Raw genomic sequence first — 22,722 nt, 5'->3', positions numbered from 1 at the left:
TGTCGCTGTGAACATAATCTAAAACTGATGATGATGTGTGCTTTCCAGTAGGATACACCAACTTTTACTTTTACCAAGTATGCAGACTTCACAATCTCTAGACACCATCCTTGAATCTGCTTTGATGATCCCATCTTTAATCAAGCGATTCACACCATCTGTAGATACATGACCGAGCCTTAGGTGCCAAGAGTCTGAGTCTAGCTTCTCAACAGCATTAGTTTCTCCCAATATTACAGCAGCTTCTAAGTAGTACAGACTATGTATGCGCTTAGCCTACATAACCACCTCTGACCCTTTCATCACCTTCATAATTCCATCAACAGACATAAAAGAACATCCTTTCCTTTCAAGAGCTCCTAAGGAGACCAAGTTGCGTTTATCTCTGGAATGAACCTGACCTCAGTGAGAATTTTCAGAGATCCATCTTTCATTCTTAGTTTAATGTCTCCTATGCCTTTGATTGTACACATATGATCATTGCCTAGGAACACAGATCCTAAAGACTGCTTCAGATTATCAAACCATTCTAGCTTTGGACACATGTGGAAGCTACAACGGTTGTCCATAATCCAAGACTCAGTAATGTCCAAATCTGCAACATTAAGAACTTGAGCAGTCTCAATTTCTTGAACAACATCCGCATTGCACACCCCAGCTGCTTCCTCTTCTTTCTTTCTTTTCCATGAATAACAATTCTTTTTCAAGTGCCCCGGCTTCTTGCAATAATGGCATGATCTAGTTTCCTTTTCTTCCTTTTTCTCAGGTTTTCCTTTCTTCTGCCACTTCTTCTTCCCAGCTTTCTTGTCCCAGATTTTACATTGAGAACTTCACCCGCTTGATCCAGCGGTTTCGCAACAGAGACCTTCTGAAATTCCTTTGCTTTCAAGGCTGTTAGAACTTCTTCATAGGTGAGAGAACTATCTCTTCCATATAGGATGGCATCCTTGAGTTGATCAAAACTCTTGGGAAGGGCATTAAGGAGCATGATAGCCTTATCTTCATCCTTTATCTCCCCATCTACACTTTCTAAATCATCCACAGCTTTCATAAAATCATCAAGTTGCTCCATAATTCCTTTCCCTTCAAGAAACTTGATAGAATACAGTCTCTGTTTCAAGAATAATCTGTTGGCTAGTGATTTCGTCATGTAGATCGACTCGAGCTTTTTCCAAACGGCAGATGGTGTCTTTTCTTTACACACCTCTCTTAAAACTCGATCTCCAAGACTTAGCATCAACGCGCTATGCGCTCTGTCCATCATATCCACCCTTTTTGATCACGGCTTTATCTTCAAGATTAGCCGTTTTTTCCGCTCCTCATACTTCATGGCTTCCCAGAGCCCTTGCTGTATCAACGTAGCTCTCATTTTCACCTTCCAAAGCCCCAAAATCATTCTTACCCGTAAACTTCTGAAATCAAATCGAGTAGCAGCCATCGGGAATCTTGCGCACTCAATTTCCCACATACGACGCCAATTTGTGAAACACGGATCACCAATTGCAACAACACAAACGGAAATCAAACGCAAGAATCAAAAGACAGAGCAATACGTGGTTCGGCCAATGAAGCCTACATCCCCGGAGAACTCGAGCACTTTGTATTGATATTTAAATGAGGATTACGGGTGTACAAGAACTGAAATTTCACACGAACTTTTTACAAACACAAGCGACCACATGAAACTCGACGAGAATCAACTAACCAATGCGATGTGAGAACACCTAGAACCGAGCTGCACTTTCCGATCACTAAGATCACCCCGGCCTTCTTCTCCGTGAATCTTGAACCGCTCGAAGGTGTATCGCCACGAATGTGTGTAATTTCTCTCTTAACTTTTCGTCACTCTTCTAGAATGGGTATTTATACCCACCCCAAAATAGAAAAATCATGAGTATAATCGATGCAACGCCCTCACATACACCTCACTTGTTTAATTGATGTTGTGAGACGCACAAAGCTAACAATATAAATATAAGTAGGTCTCCGGGGGTCAAAAGAACATTTGATTTTCTGATTCTCCGACGGTATTCGAAGAATGCTGATCGTTTGGAAGATCCATACCCAAGTTGCAAGCAACTCAACAATTCCAACGTTTAATTTGATTATGGATCAAGTTCTTTCTCTAGGTTTATCTCCTTTCCATGTTCTGTTATCATCATAGAGACTTTATGTAATTATTCATTCAATCCAACAAGTGGTATCAGAGCCACTCTATTGATGATTATCGAAATTTGGAAAAGGAGAATTCGGGGTTCCTTGTTCTTATTTGTTATCTAAATTCATAAAATCTAGGGTTTGTATTTTATGGGTTTGTATAACTATTTGGATGACAATTGATAATTCAATTCGAAGTATATTGTTGATTATCGCATGTCGGAGAAATTCATGTTGGATTTGGTCACGGTGAGTTCTGAATAATTAGGTTTATAAATATTCTGGTGGAATGCATGTATATACGGCCGTCGCAACTAAATGAATATATATTTGGTATGATTATATAATTCATGTTTTTAGTGATACCTATAGTTTTTAGTTGATGGGTTAATCAAGTTTAATGATTGTTTTGTAAACGGGGTATGTAAACGGGCTTCAGTTCGGAGAATGATTAATTTTTAATTTTTTATTGTTTCTCATTCATGCTTGTGTCGTTTGTTTTGGTCAAATTTTAATTCTTTTAATGAATTGACATTCATGATTATGTGTTTGATAATGTATGATGTTAATTATGCATACATTGAGAATATAACTGCATATTCTTGTTTAGCGATTATGTTTTTCGATCAGGCATATTTTAGTGAATTCATAAGTAAAGGATTATAGTCTTCTTGTTGTGTATCGTCTTTGGAGATGTTTATGTTCAATTATTCAAGTCTTGGGAACATAAGAATTTTGGATGTTGTGATTTTGCGAAGATAGATTTGGAAAAATTATATGGAATCCCATTAATTTTGAAAGAATGTTTTTGTTGGGATTCAGGATTTAACGACTTTTGTTTCAAGTGTATCTGACATGCACAAACGTGCCCGGTTAACAGATTTTTAAATCTTGTAATTGAGCCGAGAACGCTGATTTAGTTAAATTCTTTTCTTTATTCGACATACAAATTTATATAGCGTTGAACAACCACATTAAGAAATCAGAGGGATTACGTTGAGGCTAAATAAATAGCTCATGTGACTTCAGAAGTTGGAGTAAGGGTGGAAAAGGACGGTATAACCGGAATTTGATGAAAACAAGTGAAGTGTGAATTCGAGAAGCGGATTCCACTTCTAAAACTGCGTGTTGTGTACGGTTGCGGTAAGCTAGGGTTTGCTTCCAGCAAAGGAATGTGGAAACGCCGTGATTTACAAACGGTTTATTTTCAAATTTGATTCAAAATTTAAATTTAGTATGATGAGTCATCTTTTCTTTTTTTCTTTTTTCTAATTGTTTCAACTTTAACTTAATATATCTTTTAAATTGTATTATTTTATCTATATTTTAAATTGAAGTGTATAGTTGATACTTGTATTGTTGTATTTCGTAACTGTAGTTTGTAATTGTAATTGATGTAAATTTCGATATCAGTTGAAATATAAAATTGCATATTCTTGTTTACGTTATCATTTTTCCTTTGGATATGTACTGGTGAATTAGAAGTAATAACTATAAGATTTAAAATTAAACTGGTAGGTTGAGTACGGAGATGTTTAGTCGTATTACGACTGGCGAATAAATTTGGATTTGTACGAACGAACGAACCCTTGGATTGGAAATTAACGGAATCCCATTAGAGCCGGACGATTGCTGTTAAGCATGTCATGAACGACGCGGTCAGATCTTAAGACTTAGACCGAGTCTGCTAAGGTATGCGAACCCAATGGCTCGTTGGCTAGCCACTATATTCCGAAAAGTTAACAACGACTTGCTTGCAAGTGTTTGTATTCGTTTTAAAATTTTAATTTCAAATTTTTTGGTGCATCTCATGTTCCTTTTATTGATGTGTGTATTTTAAAGCGATATTATTGGCCCATTGGAAGATTAATATTTGGCACGAGATACACACATACCTTTAGTGATAATTACGTGACAATTATTCGGCTTTCGTGTAAGTAATGTGTGATGCCCACAGTGGACTTGTTAACATGATCTTATTGTGGTGTTTGATCATTATATAGAGAATCCCCCTTTACAAATTCACTTTTTGTCAAATTACTTATTGTGAATATTGTGCTCGGTACCTCGATATGGTTTACTAATTTTCCCAAATAGTTATTGAAATAAGACGTTCCCTTTTGTTAACCTCTCTTGTCTAGACTTCTTTCTCCCCGAATTTTAAAGGAGGGCAAGTGTGTGTGTATTTTAATGCGGATTTTAAAATAAAACCCGGGAAGATTAATTTTTGGGACGAGATACACACATCGCAGTGATAAAAAACGTGATGATTATCCGGTTTTTATGTGAGTAAATGTGATGCCCACGTGGACATTTTGACATGATCTTTTGTCGTGTTTGATCCGAAAAAGGTTACCACTTGCGGGTTCATATTCGCCCCGAGACTTGATTTGAATATTGTCGGGTACCTGGAATTTTTCCCAAAATTTTATTTGAATTTTATGATAAAAAACCCGAAAATTTAATTTGGTTTTTTTTTAATTGTGATTTTAAAACCCCAGGGTTCTTCCAAATAAAACAATATGTTAGTGTTGAATGGGTAAAATTTAAGGATTACAAAGATTATTTTTTGATTGCCGGGGGTTGCATGGATCTGGATTCCCCAAGGATTGACAACCTCTTCCCCTACGGACTATAGTATTTCATCAAAGGAGAAACTATGAGGAAGTAAAATACTCTTCGTGTAAGTCTGATCATTAGGTGTAACACCCCGGAACCCTTTCGGGGCCTTTGCATCAAAGTATATCATTCGGCCGGGGGAATACCCTAAAATTAAGGAGCGTTTTGCAAAAAAGCGATAAGGTTAAAGACAACATGCTTGATCTCAATAAAGTATATTAAGGGCAAGGGTAACATAAGGGGCACATTATGAAAATGTCTCACGTAGCTTCCTTGGAATTCTAAAGAATTGTTTGTGCTTTGGTGTTGCACAAAATTGATACCCGAAATAAAGAAAGGGGGCGTTAAGAAAAAGTATATTGAGAATTTTTTGTTTATGGGTCAGCTTTTCACAAAAGTAAAAACCCTGGAAAAGAAAATTGTTTCTTTTGTGATAAACATGGATATATAAAAAAAAGAATTGTAGATATCACGCATGGGTTTAAAAATTAAATTCTTGTTTTGAGTCGAACAAATTAATTTGGCGGGCCTAATGATATTTTGGTGGGTAGTTTTTGGTGCTTTTTTTCCCTAAGGTTATCAAACAAGGGAGAAGTATGAAATATTGGGCATTGTAGATTTTATTAAAGACTATAATTTTTTGGGTTTTTAATGATACTTTATTGTTCGTTTTTTAGACAAAATTTGATTTTTATTTAAACCTTTAAAAATTTGGTTTCTCTTGTTGAAATAGTAAACTTATTCCTTCAAATAATTCTAGTATTTGGGCCTTGTTTCCTTTAAATGCATATAACAATCTTTTTTATTCTCAAATTTTGTTATTCCCTATTGAGAAACTTTTCATTTAATAAAAGGGACTAAGCAAATTAAATAATGAAAATTTGATTAATTTATGACAAAAATGTTTTGGTTATATCCAAAATAAAGGATTGTAGGGCTTGTGTGGATTTATTTGAATACACTTTTCTTTTGAACTTGATTTGTGTGTTCAATGTATGAGAAAAAAGAGATCAAGCATAAGAAATTAGGTGTCAATAAAGGGTAACATTTTTAAAATTTATATATACGGACATTTGTGGTTCATTCCTTGGTTTTTTGGAATGATCAAACAATATTTTTTATCTTCTGGGGAATTTCTTATTTGGGCACCTACATTTAATCTATTAAAAATCCGTGGCTTTAAACAAGTTAAAAAATTCGGGGGATGTTGAGCTCCAACTTTAACAAAGGCATTAAAAAAAAAAAATCGGCAGAATTTAATTTTTAAGTAGAAATGGCTTTTGGGTGAACAATGCCAAAAACCTTTTTTCTAAATGGGCGAATTTTTTGCCGTGTTGAAACTAAACTCCCAAACTATTTCCATAATTCGGCATTGGGTACCTCCCATTTCGAGCATTGTATGGCGGACATCTGCCATCTTTGGTGGCTCTAAGCCCACGCCGTCCACCAGCAGTTGCTGACTTGTAGCAGCGTGGAGCGCTTTGGTCGAGCTGCGTCGAAATTTGGAGAAGGCTCGCAGAGGATGGCCGATGTGGCAAACCGCCGAGGGATGTATCGTTTGAGGTAGGCGATAAGGTACTTTTGAAGCTACGGCAATATCCCCCAACCTTTTTAGTGGCGAAGCCTCTTTCGGCAAAACTAGCTAGGCATTTTTCAGTCCATTTGAGGTAACGGAGAAGGTGGGACCAGTGACGTCCGCTTAAAGCCACCAGAAGGATCCCGTACATGACGTTTTCCATGTTAGTTTTTTTGAGCCCTTTTTGTGGAGGGTGCTTGAGCTCTACGATTAGAATTTTTGAAGGAATTTGTTGGTTCACGTCGGTTATGCAACCGGTAAAGATATGGGATCAGGCCTTGGTACGGGGCCCAGTCGAGGGAAAAGTCCTGCCTGGGAGCCATTAGAGGAGGAGCGGGCGTTTTCCATTCCTCCTTGAGGACAAGGAGCCATACGGGGAGGGATTGATCGAGTATGGAGACGCGGGACACCGGGTCCAGGAGGAGATACAACCAGCTACTCAGCAGCTTGGGACGAAGGGTGAAGGAACCAACGTCGGGAAGCTGTGGAGAGGAGCCAGACCAACGGAGGTTGGACGCCATATTACAAAGACTATGTGATGTATTAGTAATTAGTTGATATTTATTTTGGAGTTTATGTTTTCTTACTTAATATTATTATATTCTCTTTAAGAAACAATTAGATATTAATTAGTTGAGTGGATATAAGCTCCTTTTCGGGTTTTCTTGTTGGTTCTTACGGGGGCGTAAAAGAGTCGAACCAATCCTAGGTCCTTAATCTATAAATAGGGAATCATTATTCATCAATAATATCGAAAATTTTCCCTAAACTTTTATCTTTTATTTTTTCCTTTCCTTACGCTTTTTTTCATAAACCTTAGTTAGGGTTCGCTTGGTTGCTCGACGGGTTTCAATCCGCAACGGACCCATTATCCCAACGATACGATCCATCATCGTATCAAAATTCTATTCTCGGTGGGACGGAGGGGTATGTCGCTAGAATTGTGACATAAAAAGTAAGAGGATTTGAGAATATGTCTAATGGGTGAAAAATAGTTAGAGATGTGTGATAAAAAAATTGAGATAGAAACTTTGGTTATCTCAAAAGCAGTGTTGGTATTGTAAGAAATATGGAAGCAAAAATATAGAGGAAGACAAGGGAATACTGGAGAACGAAACTTTTATTGCTCGTTAATTTGGAGATAGATAAATGACAACAACTACAAAGTATAAATAAGAAAATGAAACCCATAAAATTCTAACTAACTAATAACTAAATCTAAATAGAATACCACTAACTAAAACACAAAACGCAAATCCTAAATAAATGGAACAGAACTTGGACTACTTCAACTCACTCGTAAGTTTCACTATTTTCAACACTCCCCTTAGTGAAAACTTACTATCAACAACGCCAAGAGCGCTCGGATTCTTCAAGTTTAGCTCGGCCAAATGCCTTCGTAAAAATGTCAGAACTTGATCTTCACTTTATCTTCTGAATCGATCTCTTGATTCAAAACCTTTTCCCCAACAAAATGATGATGCACTTCAATGTGTTTTGTTCGAGCATGGAATATTGGATTTTCAGCAAGCTTAATACTTTTCGTTATCTAGCGTATCGGAGCCGGATGCTTCAAGTCATAAGAAATTTCTTGGACAAGCCTCATGAGCCAAACATGCTCTTGAACGACCATGAATGCTGCCATGTTCAATGTCACTGTGATAGGAGCAACCGTGTTTTGCTTTTGCTTTCCACGAGATTGCTGGCGATCGTATCGAAGCAATACCCACTGTTGTTGAGCGTCATCATTTATATCACAGCCCAATACTGCGTCTACAAAACCACTCAATAAGAATGTAGTTCCTTGTTTATAATGCAGTCAAAATTGAAGTATTCTTGATGTGAAGAATTCGCTTCTTCCTGTCGGATAGGCTCTGTGGCTTTCTCCCGTAAATGAGATATTCTTTCAGACGGAGAAAGAAGTAATAGGGCCTTGTGATAGATAAGTAGAATAAACTACCAACAGGCGCGAAAAAGTATTTGCATCTTCCAACAACTTCTCTTCATCTTTAGCCAACCAAGTATGATTCCATAGGAGTAGTCATTGGCTTTGAATCTCATCAACGATCGATAAATTTGAAGCATATCCTTCTTTAACGAAACAAAAAATCCATGCGACTTTGTCACTTCTAGGCCAAGAAAACGCACGACACTTCTATCTGGCTTTTCATATCAAAGCAGTGAGACAAAGCCTCTTGAAGGCAGGCAATTTGTTATCATTATTACATGGCAACCATGCTCGTCCACGTGAGAAGAACAGTTATGCAAGGAAGATGTTTTCTTGATAAATAAAGTAAAATCGGTTGGAGAAGACTATAACCACAAATTCAAGATATTGAGCAATTTTACCATACAAGCACGCGAAGCTTGCGTGAGGCCGTACAAGGACTTCTTGGGCAAACCCAGCCTTGTGAGTCGGGAAACTCTTTGAAATGAATCCAACGAAATTTCCAGCTCCCACTTAAAAATATCTCAATCCAAGTCTCCATAATCACGTTCTTCACATCTAGTTGCCAAGTCTCCATCCTTTACAAGCGTCATGAAATGATGGTTGAATTATTGTTGCCATTGCCGGGACTGAAAATCTGATCATAATCTACGACCCGTATTCTTGAGAAAAACCACGAGCAACGAGGCAGGCTTTATGGCGATCAATTGTGCCATCAGCACTTTTTCTTCAGATTATTTACCATTTACCAGTAATAGGTTGGATATCTTTTGGCCTCTTAACAAGTTCCCATGTGCAGTTCTAATTAGGCGAATATTCTCTTTCATTCTTACATTGCCATTTAAGGATCGTCTTTAGCATCATCATAAGATTTTGGTTCATCATCGCAAGATTCTCCCATTAGAAAGGCATAAATCTTTGATAGAAAGATTTACCTCAAACTTCATAGTCAGCTAAATGAGTAGGTGGTCTTCTCCATACATGAGATCTTGAGCTCCGGCCTCTATCGTCTCAGTTAATGAGCATTCTCTCACAGTAGTGATGCTCCTCTTATCATTTGATTAAGTGTACTTCAGCAGGCGGAAGGTCGGCCATGATACTTTTATCATTGCACCAATGTGATCGGATGAAATTTCATCAAACACAACATCACGAGACAACAACTTTCTTTGTTTTTACCGGATCATCTGGCCTCCCAATCACTGTGAGTGTCATAGCCAACAAAAATACATCTTTTGCCTTCGGATCAGCTTAAGATTACGGTAGACTTTTTGACATGGACATAACAAATCGAACCAAAGACTCGAAACAAACTCATTTGGCTTATGATGGTATAATAGCTCATAGGGGCATGGTTCCATTACTGGCCCTGGAGGAGTAACCGATTCACAACATAACTCGCGGAATCTGAATTGCCGCTGCCCATAACTCTCTTGAGTTCTTTGCATGTATCCATGATAAGCAAATGGATGTAAGATGTGCCAATTTACGCTCAGCAACTCCGTTTTGTTGTGGAGTTTGAGACAAATCATCGTAAATCGAATACCATTTTCTTCGCAATAATTAAGGCGATCGGACATGAATTCACCCCCATTATGGGTGCGCGAACCTTAATTTTCTGCCCAAATTCTTTCTCCACTTGCTCCTTGAATTGAACAAACTTGGAGAATGCCTCACTTTACCTGTTCTAAGAGAAAGACCCGTGAGAATCAGGAAAAATCGTCACAATAATCATCGTCACTCTCTTTTGATAGCCACAATAACTTGGTGTTTTTGTAGGCCCCATCAATCGAATACGGGGTTGCCAACACGTGAGCTTTTATTCTTTAAGTTGAAGAAGGGGAGTCGATGTGATTTTCCGTATTGGCAGCCGGAACAAACAGCATCTTGGATAAATTTTCTTGGTGAGGGCGCTTCAAGCTTCTTCCCGAAATTTTTACACTTATGCAGAAATCCAACATAGCCTAATCGAGCATGCCAAAGTGCTTTTAGCATATTGACTTGTTTCTCAATATATGCTTCATTTGCGGAACAATACATAGCGAATCTTTTAACTTTCCTAGTAAAGAACATAAATCAGATGTTTAATGTTGGAAATAATTTTTACATCATGTGGACCAAAAAGAACATACCTCCCAGAATCCGCAATTTGAGAAACTGATGCTAGAATTCTTCTTCAAGCCTGGAACGTGATAAACATCGTCAGTGTCGCTTCTCAGCCTTGAGTGCCCTTCATTTACTACGGGGTGTAGTGAATTATCTGCCTTGATCCACAATAACCTTCTTTTGATTGTGTAGAAGAACACACGAGAGTAAAGAATCGTTTCTAGTTGCATGGTGAGAGTACATCCGAATCAATGATCCATTCATAGTTGTAGTGTTTATAGAAACATTAGCCTCGTATCGGCATACGCTTTGGTTTGGCACATATCTTGACATATATCTTCAATAGATAAGCATTGATCCCACTTTGATTTGTTCATGCTCATCATGTTCATAAGCCACATTCACTCCTTCTTTAGCAAAATCTGTGCGACAATTGTGTTGAATATGGTTAGTTTTTCCACTTGCCTTCACCAACTTCACTTTCTGGCTCATTAAGCTTAATATCCAGGCACCTCACATCTATAACATTACCGGAGCAGATTTAAACGAATGCCCTTCACCTTTGGAAAAGTTACTGACTGATGGAGATTGCATTTGTAACTTATTCTTTCCTTTGTCTTTTATAAAACCTCTTGACCTGAGAGCGGGTGGGTGTTGCCACAATTATTTGCTTTACCAATGCTTCTTGGTTTTGATGGCAAATTTTCCAATTCTATGATGGATGGTTAGTTTACCACCCTTGTATTGAAGAGATAAATGCTCAGCTCTTCACGTAATCCTCGGGAATAGAGTATGAAACGTCGGGCTTCTTCATAACGGCTTGCATACCGTCGATTACGGAGATTTTAAGAACCTGACACATTTGCAGAAAATACTCGCGAAATCGTTAAACATTTTGGATAGATCCGACCGAGATTGTTCTCTAGAAGTGGAACGCCTTCGTGTTCTTTTGAGTGAACAATCTGTCCGAAGTGTCTACGACATTCTTTGGGTGATTACTTGTCTGAACATACTCATCATAATCACCTTCTTTGCCGATCAGCGTCCTCCATGACTAAGCTTTGCCACCTTGATGATCTTCCACACTTTCTCGCCTTACTCCCTTTGTGGTGTATCTTGGAGATACATCTTCACCGGATCATAAGATCCTAAATCTGTCCCTTGTAGGTAAGCTTCCATATAACTGTCTTCAGTAATTATCACCAACAGCTTATCCTGGAGGGCACTCTTCCACCATTCATCTTCTTTGAGGTATAAAATCAAACACTGGGTAAATGACAGAGATACGATGCACCATGTAAAGAAATATGGAAGCAAAAAATATAGAAGACAAGAAATTACAGAGAACCGTAATCTTTTATTCTTCATTAATTTGGAGATAGATAAATGACAAAAATATTACAAGTATAAATATAGAGAAAATGAAACCCATAAAATTCTAACTGCTTAATAACCGTGAGGCTAAATAGAATACCATGGCACAAACATGACGTAAATCCTAAATAAATGGAACAGAACTTGGACTACTTCAACTCACTCGTAAGTTTCACTATTTTCAACGAGGTATCGAAAGATTCAACTGTCTTGTAAAAGTGGCAATGGCGATGCTTGATGATGTGATCATGGCGGCGGATCCGAGGAACAAGCGAGTTTAAGTCCGTTGAAGATGCTTGGAAGGCCAACAATGCAGTCAATGTCAAATAAGAAGCTAGAAGGCCTATTCGTGCTTTGTCTTAAAGCTGTAGGACGAGGAAGAAGCGAGAACAAAGCTCGGAATGGTCCTAGAGGTGCCACACGTTCAAGTGGCTCACTCTCAAATCCACCGGCCCAGGTCAATCTTCGGCAGGAACATGCCACTTCCGATGCTCCGAGCCGAACCAGAGTGTCTGCGCCATGCTCACTCGGTCCGGGTGTAAAGCGCCAAGAACAGGGCTGACCAAAGAGGCCAAGCGGGCCAGGTTGTCCAGGGACCACACCCACTCGGACTTGGTGAAGATGTGCTTAGTGTTCGAAAAAGACTAAGATTCCTATGTGAGCATCTCCTTTGTGAGATTTTATCTAATTATTACTTTGTAGGTTGTTTGTTTAGTTCGAGATCTATCAAGTAGAGGTATGCACCTATGGTTTGTGTTTGTATAGGGTAGTAGAGCCAATGGAGTGCTTGCCTTGTTGAAAATAGCCTAAGGTTGCCTTTATCTTTTTTGTGGAAGGTCTTAGGTCCCAAGAAGGGGATCCTCCTCAATACACCTTCTTCATTTTCTAATCCCTCATCAAATTCTCTTGGTGTAGTTTTTGTGGCTAGATCCATCAATTTTTTTTATTTATGCTAAAATTGAAGATCAAACACTATTTGGAGCATATCTTGAGAAGATTGATGGATTAATTTATGAGCATTTGTATCAAGAAGTACTAGTGTATGTTAAACTAATTCTATTTAAAATAAACGGTAAGCAATAGTTTACTATCCTGGGACTCATGTGGGATGAGTTTGTATTAAAACCTCCCCTCAAACCGGATCACATCGAGACGGACATCTGTGACTATCCTCGGACTCCCAATGTGGATAGGTTTGTACTCAAACCCCTCATGCGGGATGAGTTTATACTCAACAATCATAATAGTAACGTATTAGTGATTTGAAATCTCACAATTTTTTTATATTCTTTAGTCTTTTTTAATAGAGAATTTCATGATGAAATTCAATTAATATAATAAAAAAATGAATCAAATACTACTAGTATACTACATTCTAAAATAAAACATAGTAGTTTCAAAATTAAATTTATTGAATCAGTTGCAATTCTGAGCTGGTACATGCTGTTGCAACACTCTTAATTTATCCGAATTATGAGCGTTGATGCTTTCGTTCATTCAATTTTGTGTTTCTGTATTATTTTGGTTGGGGAAGTATGTGTGTGCTAGGGTCATTTGCTGCATCAGTTTTAACTTTTATGCATAATGTGTTGGGAAAAAGGCATAAGATTCTAGGATTAGCAATCTTTGACCACTTTATAGCATTTGGAAATTATTTCATTTAAGAGCGTTATGATTTGTAACTGTTGGTGGATCTTTCTAGGTAGGAAGAGTTTTATTTGTGAGCTGCCTTTTTTTTAAATGTGTTGTTGAATTGGAAATATGTGGGCTGTTTTTCTTATCTCAGGGCCAAAGGGTGCAGTACTATACACTTACAAGAGCTGAGAGAGAGATAGCACTCTCTTCTCTATGATCTTTTTCAGCCCAAGCTGCTGCTCAAATCATTGAACTTGAGATATTTGGTATCAACCAAGCATCAAAATTTAACAGATCTGAGAGCAATTCTTTAGGAAGTAAGGAGGTTGCGCAAAGAGGAAATGTGTGAGCATCCGTCGAAAATATAATGCCTTACGGTTTTTTTTAACCCAATACTCATGAATTCAGTGAGCAGAGTAGTGATTTTCAGAAACAAGTTATGCAAGATGGTGCGCTTTGGATAAGAGATATTTATATGGCGTCACGTGCAACTAACACATCCGGAGGCTATGGACTTGATGGAAATGATATTTGAGAGGTTGATATAAAAACATAAAAAGTTGAATGGATGAGAAACCTCACAGTTGTTCTGTTGGATTTGAAGGTAGACAACAATTCAACCCTCAAATTCAGATGGCATTGGAGAAGAAGGTAGACCGGATTGCTAAAGATACAATCCAGCATGATGTTGAGGATAAAGAAATTAGCTCAACTGTATATCCAGGTGAAACGAGGATGAGATGTTGGAGAATGTTGATGAAAAATATGCAGGCTGTACTGATCATTCTACCTAAGATGGCCAAGAAGATGATACAGCAAAACCTGAACCTGAGTCTGGGATAGTTACAGAAGTTGTTCTCGACTGATCCTACTTCAATATGTCCTTTGTTCACAGAGAGCCTCCAAGTTAGAGGTTGATGCACCTTCAAAGTCAATTTCGATTTTTTATTTTACTGGACTCGGTGGTGGTAAGATCTGCTGCACACTGAACACGAGGACTCAGTCGGTAATAATGGTAGTAATTTGAAGAAAAGTGATTGAACATTTCGTTTGATGGCCAAATACTGAACAGGAATGCATCAACTATGCATTAATACCTGTTAACTTTCCTGCATTCTTGAAAATTATACTAGTATTTCTCTATTCAGAGCAAGTGCTTCATTCAAATCATAAGTTTCCAATTTTATAACAGTCTTGATGATTTATCTGTTCTCGATAAAAAGTACAATAACTAGGCATCTGTGATCTAATATTCCACGTGAAACCATGAATTCCTGGAACAAGTGGCATGTTGCGAATATTTTTATTGTATAAATCTTCTGCTGGTCTTTGTGTCGTATGATCACAATATTATCTTGTCTTTGGGCCTTATAGTACTATGCACACCATCTTTTGGCAGTACTGTTCCTTGATTGTTGTAATTTTTCTAATCACACACGTGTATTTCTTTGTGCCTTACGGCTGGTAAAAGTTAGTTGTTGATTTTTGGCCTATGAATTTTTTTCAGGTGTTACTTGTAAGATCAACCGGTGATATTGTGATCTGAATAAAATCTCTAGGCGGCAGGTATGGTTATACAACTTTGTGCTCGATAAGTTTTTCCGACAGTGTAAAGAATGAAAATGGTACTAAGGGCCTTACTTTGGAAAGTAGTAGGGGCATGTCTAGGATAAGCATGTATGTGAGACCGTTATAGGGCCGGGTTACATATGTTGTTTACAATAAATAGGAACCTTAACTATCACATTCATTTGGATCACTCAGGCTATCATCAAAATGGAGGCAGATGGATCATTCTTATTAAAAAACTTAGGCAAGAGTTCAGTATTGGTGAATGGCATTGCAGTAGCTTGTGGACAGTTGTTGAGCCTTAGTACAAGTTGTTTGATTGAGGTAATCTATCAAGTTGTATTTGCCAAACGTATATATTTAGAGCTCAATTAGTTTGCTCTGTATATATAATTCTTGAAATTTTTAAATTTGTAGGTAAGGGGATGAGTTTTGTGTTTGAGATCAACCAAGATTACGCAAGGAAGAACTTGCATAAATAACTAAATATTGCCTGAAAAATGAAGGAAAGACGGGCAAATCTGTTTGGTCGGCCGAGGACGAATCATGAGCAAAAAAATTGCTCCTCTACACAATGTTAGTGTAGATATACCGTTTTTAGAGCTCGTCCAAATCTAACCTCGTTCCACACACACGGTCTCTGTGTTGTATACTTTCTTAATGCAATTTAGGAATTAATGAGGTTGTTACACGCTTCTTTGCCACTTTTAGGCTTTAGCCATGATTTTTACGTGAAGAAAATGGAATATAGGACATAGGAAATGTTGGATATTTTAGTGTAATTGGGTTAACTTGATTGATCAAATATTATCATAATGATACATAAGTATGGAAGTGCAAAGTACTCTTATTTAATTCATTATGATGACGGTCGGGCGATGCCCTAGTGGTCAGTCAGTCGAGCCCCTTGGGGTCGAGATCACTTGAAATTTTTATTTCCAACGAATTCTGTTAAGAAATTCATCCGAAATGTAATTTACGAAAGTCAAAGGACTAATTTGCAATTTAGGAACCTTTTGAAAATTAGTTATTTTCGATTTTTCCCCAACAAAATGATCGTTCATCTTCGTCTTAATCGATCGATTCTTTTGGTTCATATATTTCTCGAACATCAACATACGAAGCTCGATTTCTCTTAATTGTATCCGATCAAATATTTTAGTAGAACCACGAAATTGATTTGATCTGAAAGTGATTTATCATGACTTTCAGATTATCCATTTTTGTTCAATATTCAAAATCTCCTAACAGGAAATGCTATCTTTTTAAAAACTATGGCCATGTATGGACTATGGTGCTGAATATGAAGAATATATTCTGATTCTTAGAAAGGAAAAAGAATGAGTTATTTTTCCTCTTTTTTAGTGAGGAAGCAACATATTTTGGAGGATGCATCTCGGAAGAGGAATTTGATGTGCTCTCTTTGCTTCTTTAGTTATGTGACAATTATTATTCCTAGATTCCACCAATTGTTTGTTTTATGAAGTAAAAACTAAGTAAAGTAAGGATGACTGATTACATAGACATAAATTTGGTGGTGTGGTCCATGGTGGAAATCTAACAAAAATATGTGGCAGTTACTTAAATGTTGGGCTAATCATTAGATAAAAAAATCTTTGGATTTTGACCTTATGTGTGACAATTTGTTACCGCATTGGAGTATATTATTTTGACCTTATTTATATCGCTTGCTATGGTGAAATATGTAATAGAAAGTAGAGGTTAATTCAAGAAATATAAGAATAAGGTATTATTGGTTTCCATCACCTAATGCTTAGCTGCAAAGTGCTGTAGTTAGTTAGGGTAGATGTTAGCATCTTAGAATGATTAAGGCATCCCTAATCATTGATTAGATTAGTTAACTCTTTGCATATTATTACTTGAGAATATTATCTTTTCCAAATCTTGTGCTGGTGGGAGCTCCCTTTGTTGGGAAAAGAAGTGTCTATACCAATTCAAAATTTGTTCCTAGTAATTTTAATAATCTATATACCGTATTACCCATCTCTTGTTTTATAGTATTACTATCTCTGAAAATGGGTCATTGATTATTTTTATAATATTCATGGTGCAATACATCGAGGATGACATACTATATGTGTGGAAGGTCATGTTGAATTTATTTAAGATTTAAATATTGACATCCATGCACTTTGGTTTATTCTTACACACCTAGTTTGATAATTTATCGTTGCTTCATGTGAAAGCTATATTGAATTTCATATCTGTTGACGTGGCTATTTGAGTACTGTATAATGTGCAGGGTAGTGATAAATATAGTACTCCATATAACTGTACTTTGTAATAATATTTTATACCAAAATAATTAATAAATATTAGTAATTAGTTTAAAATAAATTACATGAGTAACATTTTTAAAAAAATTTTAAAAATTTTTAAAATTTAAATATCTACATATCTAAAAAAAAAAAATTTTTTTATTGAATAATTATTTTGAAAAAATTTGAATCATATCAATTTTTCAAATTCTCCATATCATATTTTTTATAGCTATTGAATAGTAGTACTAATATATTAACTAACAAAACTAAATTTAGTTCATTTGAATTTTAAATTTAGAAGTATTATCTCCTTCATTAAGATATTACCCCATATCCATTTTGGTGTCCTAATAGTATTCTATTTATGATAAAAAAAAATTACTTTATTATCAACTCCACTTACACCACAAAATAACATTTTTAAATTCGTCCCAAAAAAGGTTAATATTTTAGGACGAGGAGTACTGTATAAGTAAAAAGGAGGGAGTCTGTATAAGTACAATTATCTTTGTTTAATTAAAAATAGAATAGTGTGGAGTGAGGACAAAACTGAATTAAACCATTGGGACAACATACTAATCAAGATTGAGTAAGAAGCTCAGTGTTATTTTGTGTATAGATGCATTGATCCAAAATGATTCTCGATTCTCATAAAAACAGAGTTACAAATAAACTTTTTTATGAACCATTTTAAAAAACTAAAAACGAAGAATCATTTGAAACATTAAAAAATGCAGTAAATGTAAAGACGTGATATATTAAGTTTTATGGAAATATCTCTACCCATATCTCGTAAAAGCTATTACTCCACTACTATCATTATTTTGAGCTTATTTAAATCCAGATTTTCATGGATTTTGGTGTCCTGCCCTCCATAATCATGAAAAGTGACATCTACTACATTCATCAAACATTAAAAAATTTCCCTATGATTATTACATTCATATCTATAAATCTGAATCTATCACCATTCGCTCCTCTCTCTCTCTAAAAATCATCACTCCCATTTCTGTCATCTTTCTCCTCCCCCAAGAAAAAGGGAAAAAAATGGCAGCAACATACCTCTCCCTCTCTTCCTCGCTCTCCTTTCTTCTCTCCCTCGCAATGCACGCCAGCTCCACCACCCACTGGCAAGACGTACAAGCCCTGAAGCAGCTCAACGTACAATCTCCTTCCTCCATCCCCCTTCCTCCTGCCTCTCCTCCTGGGACTTCTCCGCCGACCCCTGCGACTCCTCTTCTCCGACAAATTCACCTGCGGCCTCCGCTGCGACACCACCACCAATTCCACCTCCCGCGTCACCGACCCCCTCCCTCGACCCCGCCGGCTACTCCGCCCCCTCTCCTCCATCCCCTTCTCCTCCCTCCCCTTCCTCCAAACCCTAGACCTCTCCTCCAACAACTCTCCGGCCCCATCCCCTCCCCCCCTCTCCTCCTCCCCGCCTCCGCCTCCTCTCCCCCTCCCGCAACTCCCTCCGGCCCCCCCCCCTCCTCCTCTCCCTCCCCCTCCTCCAACAACTCTACCTCGACAACAATTTCCCCACCGATTCACTCCCCCTTCTCAATTTCCCCAATTTAAAACGCCTCGAGTTCCAATCCAACCAACTCACCGGTTCCTTCCCCGACCCAACTCGCCTCCCAAACCTCAATTCCTCGACGCCAGCGACAAATTTCCCCCTCCGGCGCCCTCCCCTCCTCCCGCCCTCCCTCGTGGAGCTCGTCGCGCGGAACAACCAAATCGAAGGCGAAATTCCACTATTCACGGCACCAAGTTTACAAGTGCTGGACCTCAGCCACAACAAACTCACCGGGTCAGTCCCAGCGAGTTTGTTCCAGTCACCAAATCTAGAGCAACTAACTCTCTCCTTTAACCAACTCGACTCGGTTCAAATACCCGCCGGTTCGGGTCTGACCAGCCCGCTCATATCCGTTGACTTGAGTAATAACCGGTTGCGCGGGTTTCTACCCGGGTTCATGGGCCTTATGCCCCGGCTCTCGGCCCTCTCATGGAGAATAACGAGCTAACCGGCCCGATCCCGGTCGAATACGCTATGAAAGTATTGAGCTCGGGCATCGGGTCGGCCCAATTACAGAGGCTGTTGTTGGGAGGGAACTACTTGTTCGGGCGATCCCGGGCGGTTTTGATTTGGAAGCGGGTTCTTTAACGGTTCGGTTAGGGGATAACTGCTTTGTACCGGTGCCCGGTTAGATTTTTCTTTTGTGAGGGAGGTACAAAAGTCAACTCACCAATGCAAAGCCTTTAATGGTCCCTAGCAATTTTATTTTGCACAATGTACAATAAATTTATTTATTTATTTTCTCCTAGATTTAAATGTTTGCATTAGTGTAATCGTTTATGAGTATTATTGTGTAACTTTATGGCTTAATGAATGGGAAATTTTGTATACAAGCATAAGAGCATCCGCATCGCTCTCGACGAGTCATCTCGTCTCTTCGAGACGGCGATGCGCCTCCATCTCATTCGGCGAGACGGACATCTCGTCCCGTGTTCCTTCCAGAAGCACGCTGAGCGCTCGCCACGCGCCTTGGCGACGTGGCGAGCATGGTTCGTGTGTGACGCCACTGCGGATCGGCGAGTGGGCGTCGTTTATATCCGTTAAAATTGAATTATTTTTTAAATCAGAAAAAATTCAAAAATTAAAAAAAAAACATTTAAAAAATTCCAAAAATTATACTAGCCGTTTATAGCCATTTTTTTCAAATTTGTAAATATTTTTTAATTTTTTTAAAGCCTCCAATCAGCTTCTATAAATACAAATCATTCACAATTATTCACGCAAAAAACTCTCTATTCTCACTCAAATTTTTTAATGGTGTGTTTTTTTTTGTTTTTTATGATTTTAATTATGTATTTTTTAATTTTTAGGCCTTTAAATTGTAAGTTTTATTTTATTTAATGAAGTGTGTTTTTATTAATTGAATTTGTTGGAATTAAAAATAAAAAATGAAATTGAATGAATAGTTAAGGGATGAGATGGTTAAGAGATGAAGGATGCAAGTTTTCTTAGTTAAGAGATGGGGTGAAAGTACCGTGAGACCCATGAATAATGAAGTGAAGAGATGAGACGGTTAAAAGACGGATAAGAGACAGGGATGCGGATGGCCAACATCAATCATAAGTTTTGTCATATCGTGATTATTTATGATTAAATATACAACTAAATTTATCTCTTGTTTACTGAGGTTTTCAAAAAAAAAAAAGACATGTATATTGTTTTATCTTTAAAATGTTAAAATTATATTGTATTTTAGAATTAATAATCTTACTTTTATTCTAATGACCAATTTAATCTTCAAAAAGTTTTATTATGGCTTATTTATATACTATCAATGTTATTATGAGTCCCCATTTCCCAAATTTTAAGAAATATTAGAAAAGTGGGTGGAAAAAAAGTTAGTGAAATATGAGTTCACAGTATATATATATTAGTTTTAAATAAAATGTGAGTGGAATGAGTTAGTGGAATATGAGACTACATTATCATTTATTGTAAAAGTGAATCGAAATTCCCTTTTAGGGATGGTAAAATAGAAAAATGGGCTTATTATGGATGGAGGAGAGTAATAACGAATTGAACCCACATTCGTAAATTCTTTTATTCAGTTATTATAAAAAAGGTTCAACAATATTTCAGAATTTGATTTTTCTAGCTTGAAATGCACATGAAAAAAGTGGGCTCACCATTTAGTGCTGTTTGAATTTCATTCAGTGAAAATTAAATTATTGAACAAGTTTGTCGATCGTGCGATTAAATTGTTTTTTTCCCAATTTTTTTAATTACTACTATAGGGAGTATTACACAATGCAAACCTAAAACTTAATTCTCAAACATATTTATAGACACAATATCTAAATTCAGATTCAAATTCAAATAAAAAAGCTGAAATACACAAAAAAAATAATCCATATCAGTATTCGAATGAAATAAAACATAAAAAGGCAACAATCGTTCAACAAAACATGTAGAGTAACTCTATATACATACATTAGAAGTCATGCAAATTATAGAGAAAATAATGTGTGAAAAAAATGGATTAAAAGTAATACCCCACCCGTCCCGGGCTTTCATTTTTTTTGGGTTTTCCAATAAATGCCAATTTCCTTTTTTGGTAACCTTTCTCTTAATTAATACATAAAATTTTTTTCTACTAATATTAAAATATTCATCTATCTTATCTCTCTCTTTATCCAAAATTTTTCCTTTCAATTAAACATTTTAAACCAATCTTAAAATCCCCATTCTCTCTCCTTTAAAACCAACCCTTTTCCAAAATCCCCCCCAAAATGATTCCCCCAAAAAGGAGTAAGATAACGACGATAAAAAAAGGACAAGCCTGATTGATCCCCCGTGATAAAATTTCCCTTTTATTATTCACTGCACAGATGGGAACAACCCCACCTCCACTATATTATTTTCCCCCTTTTTGGGCCCACTTTTTCTTTTTTTTTGGGTTTTTATTTTATTCAAGGGAAAAAACCATGCCTCAATAATTGACCTCTTCTTCATAAAGGGAGATGTGATATTAGTGTAGTTTCTAACAAATGAATGGGTCAGGGGTGTTCATATCTGAATAGATTTTATTTGTCCTTTATTTCAGTTTAGTGTTGGATTTTTTTTTTTCAAGATGAATTTTGCTTTTCAAATTTATAAACCCCAAATTTTGAATAAACTTTTTTTTAGTGATGAGTTGCACCTGTTACTACCCTGAATCATGATTTATATCTATATATTTGTTCTTTGAGATAAGTTCCATAGATTATTAATTAAGAAAAATGATATGGTTTTTGGGTAAATATCAAACTGCAAACCCCCACAAAAATTAGTAGTTTGTGGGATTCTCTGTTTGAGATTACCACATTAAAGGGTTGTAGAATCATTTGATGGGTCAATACATTTCTTCAAGATAATCATTTTAAGTACAAGTTCATTCTAGTATTTAGCAATCTTTAAAAACTTATACTAAGTCTTTTCATAAATGTACCCCTTTTGGTCATGCTGCGGTCCTTTATATGAAAAATGAATTTAACATAAGTAATATTCATTTTTTCAGTGTGCTATCATTTTTTTCCGTCGATTTTCCCAAATTTGTTTGTCATTTGCATAATGTTTTGTCCCCTTGGAATCATCTATAAAAATTTTTTTGTAGTCCCCCAACTAACTTGTTTACTGGCAGGGGCTTCCTTAGTGGTTGTTGAAGTTTTTCCTATTCCTCCCTTGAGGTGTGGATAAATTTTTTCTCAATTGTTTTAGATATGTCTTTGATATAAATTAAAATTGAGTAAGTTACTCTAAACTTTTAAAAGGGGTTTTTAAAAAAGCTCAAAAAACGAACAAATTAAAATAATAAAAAATGCATTACTACCACCAATAACAAAGAACAAAAACGCAAATAAAACTAAACGAGACCACTGTTTAGCAGAAATTTTTGCCACAA

The 22,722-nt window shown here is 36.8% G+C and overlaps 1 pseudogene; it reads left to right on the top strand.

The window, feature by feature from the left end:
- Positions 1 to 13,979: 13,979 nt before the first annotated feature.
- Positions 13,980 to 19,474, top strand: LOC125187173 (annotated as a pseudogene).
- Positions 19,475 to 22,722: the final 3,248 nt, after the last annotated feature.

Source organism: Salvia hispanica, chromosome 1 (assembly GCF_023119035.1).
Source record: "Salvia hispanica cultivar TCC Black 2014 chromosome 1, UniMelb_Shisp_WGS_1.0, whole genome shotgun sequence".
Classification (NCBI taxonomy): Eukaryota; Viridiplantae; Streptophyta; class Magnoliopsida; order Lamiales; family Lamiaceae; genus Salvia; species Salvia hispanica.
Note: the sequence above shows the minus strand (reverse complement) of the source record. Positions and strands in the feature narration are given on the sequence as shown.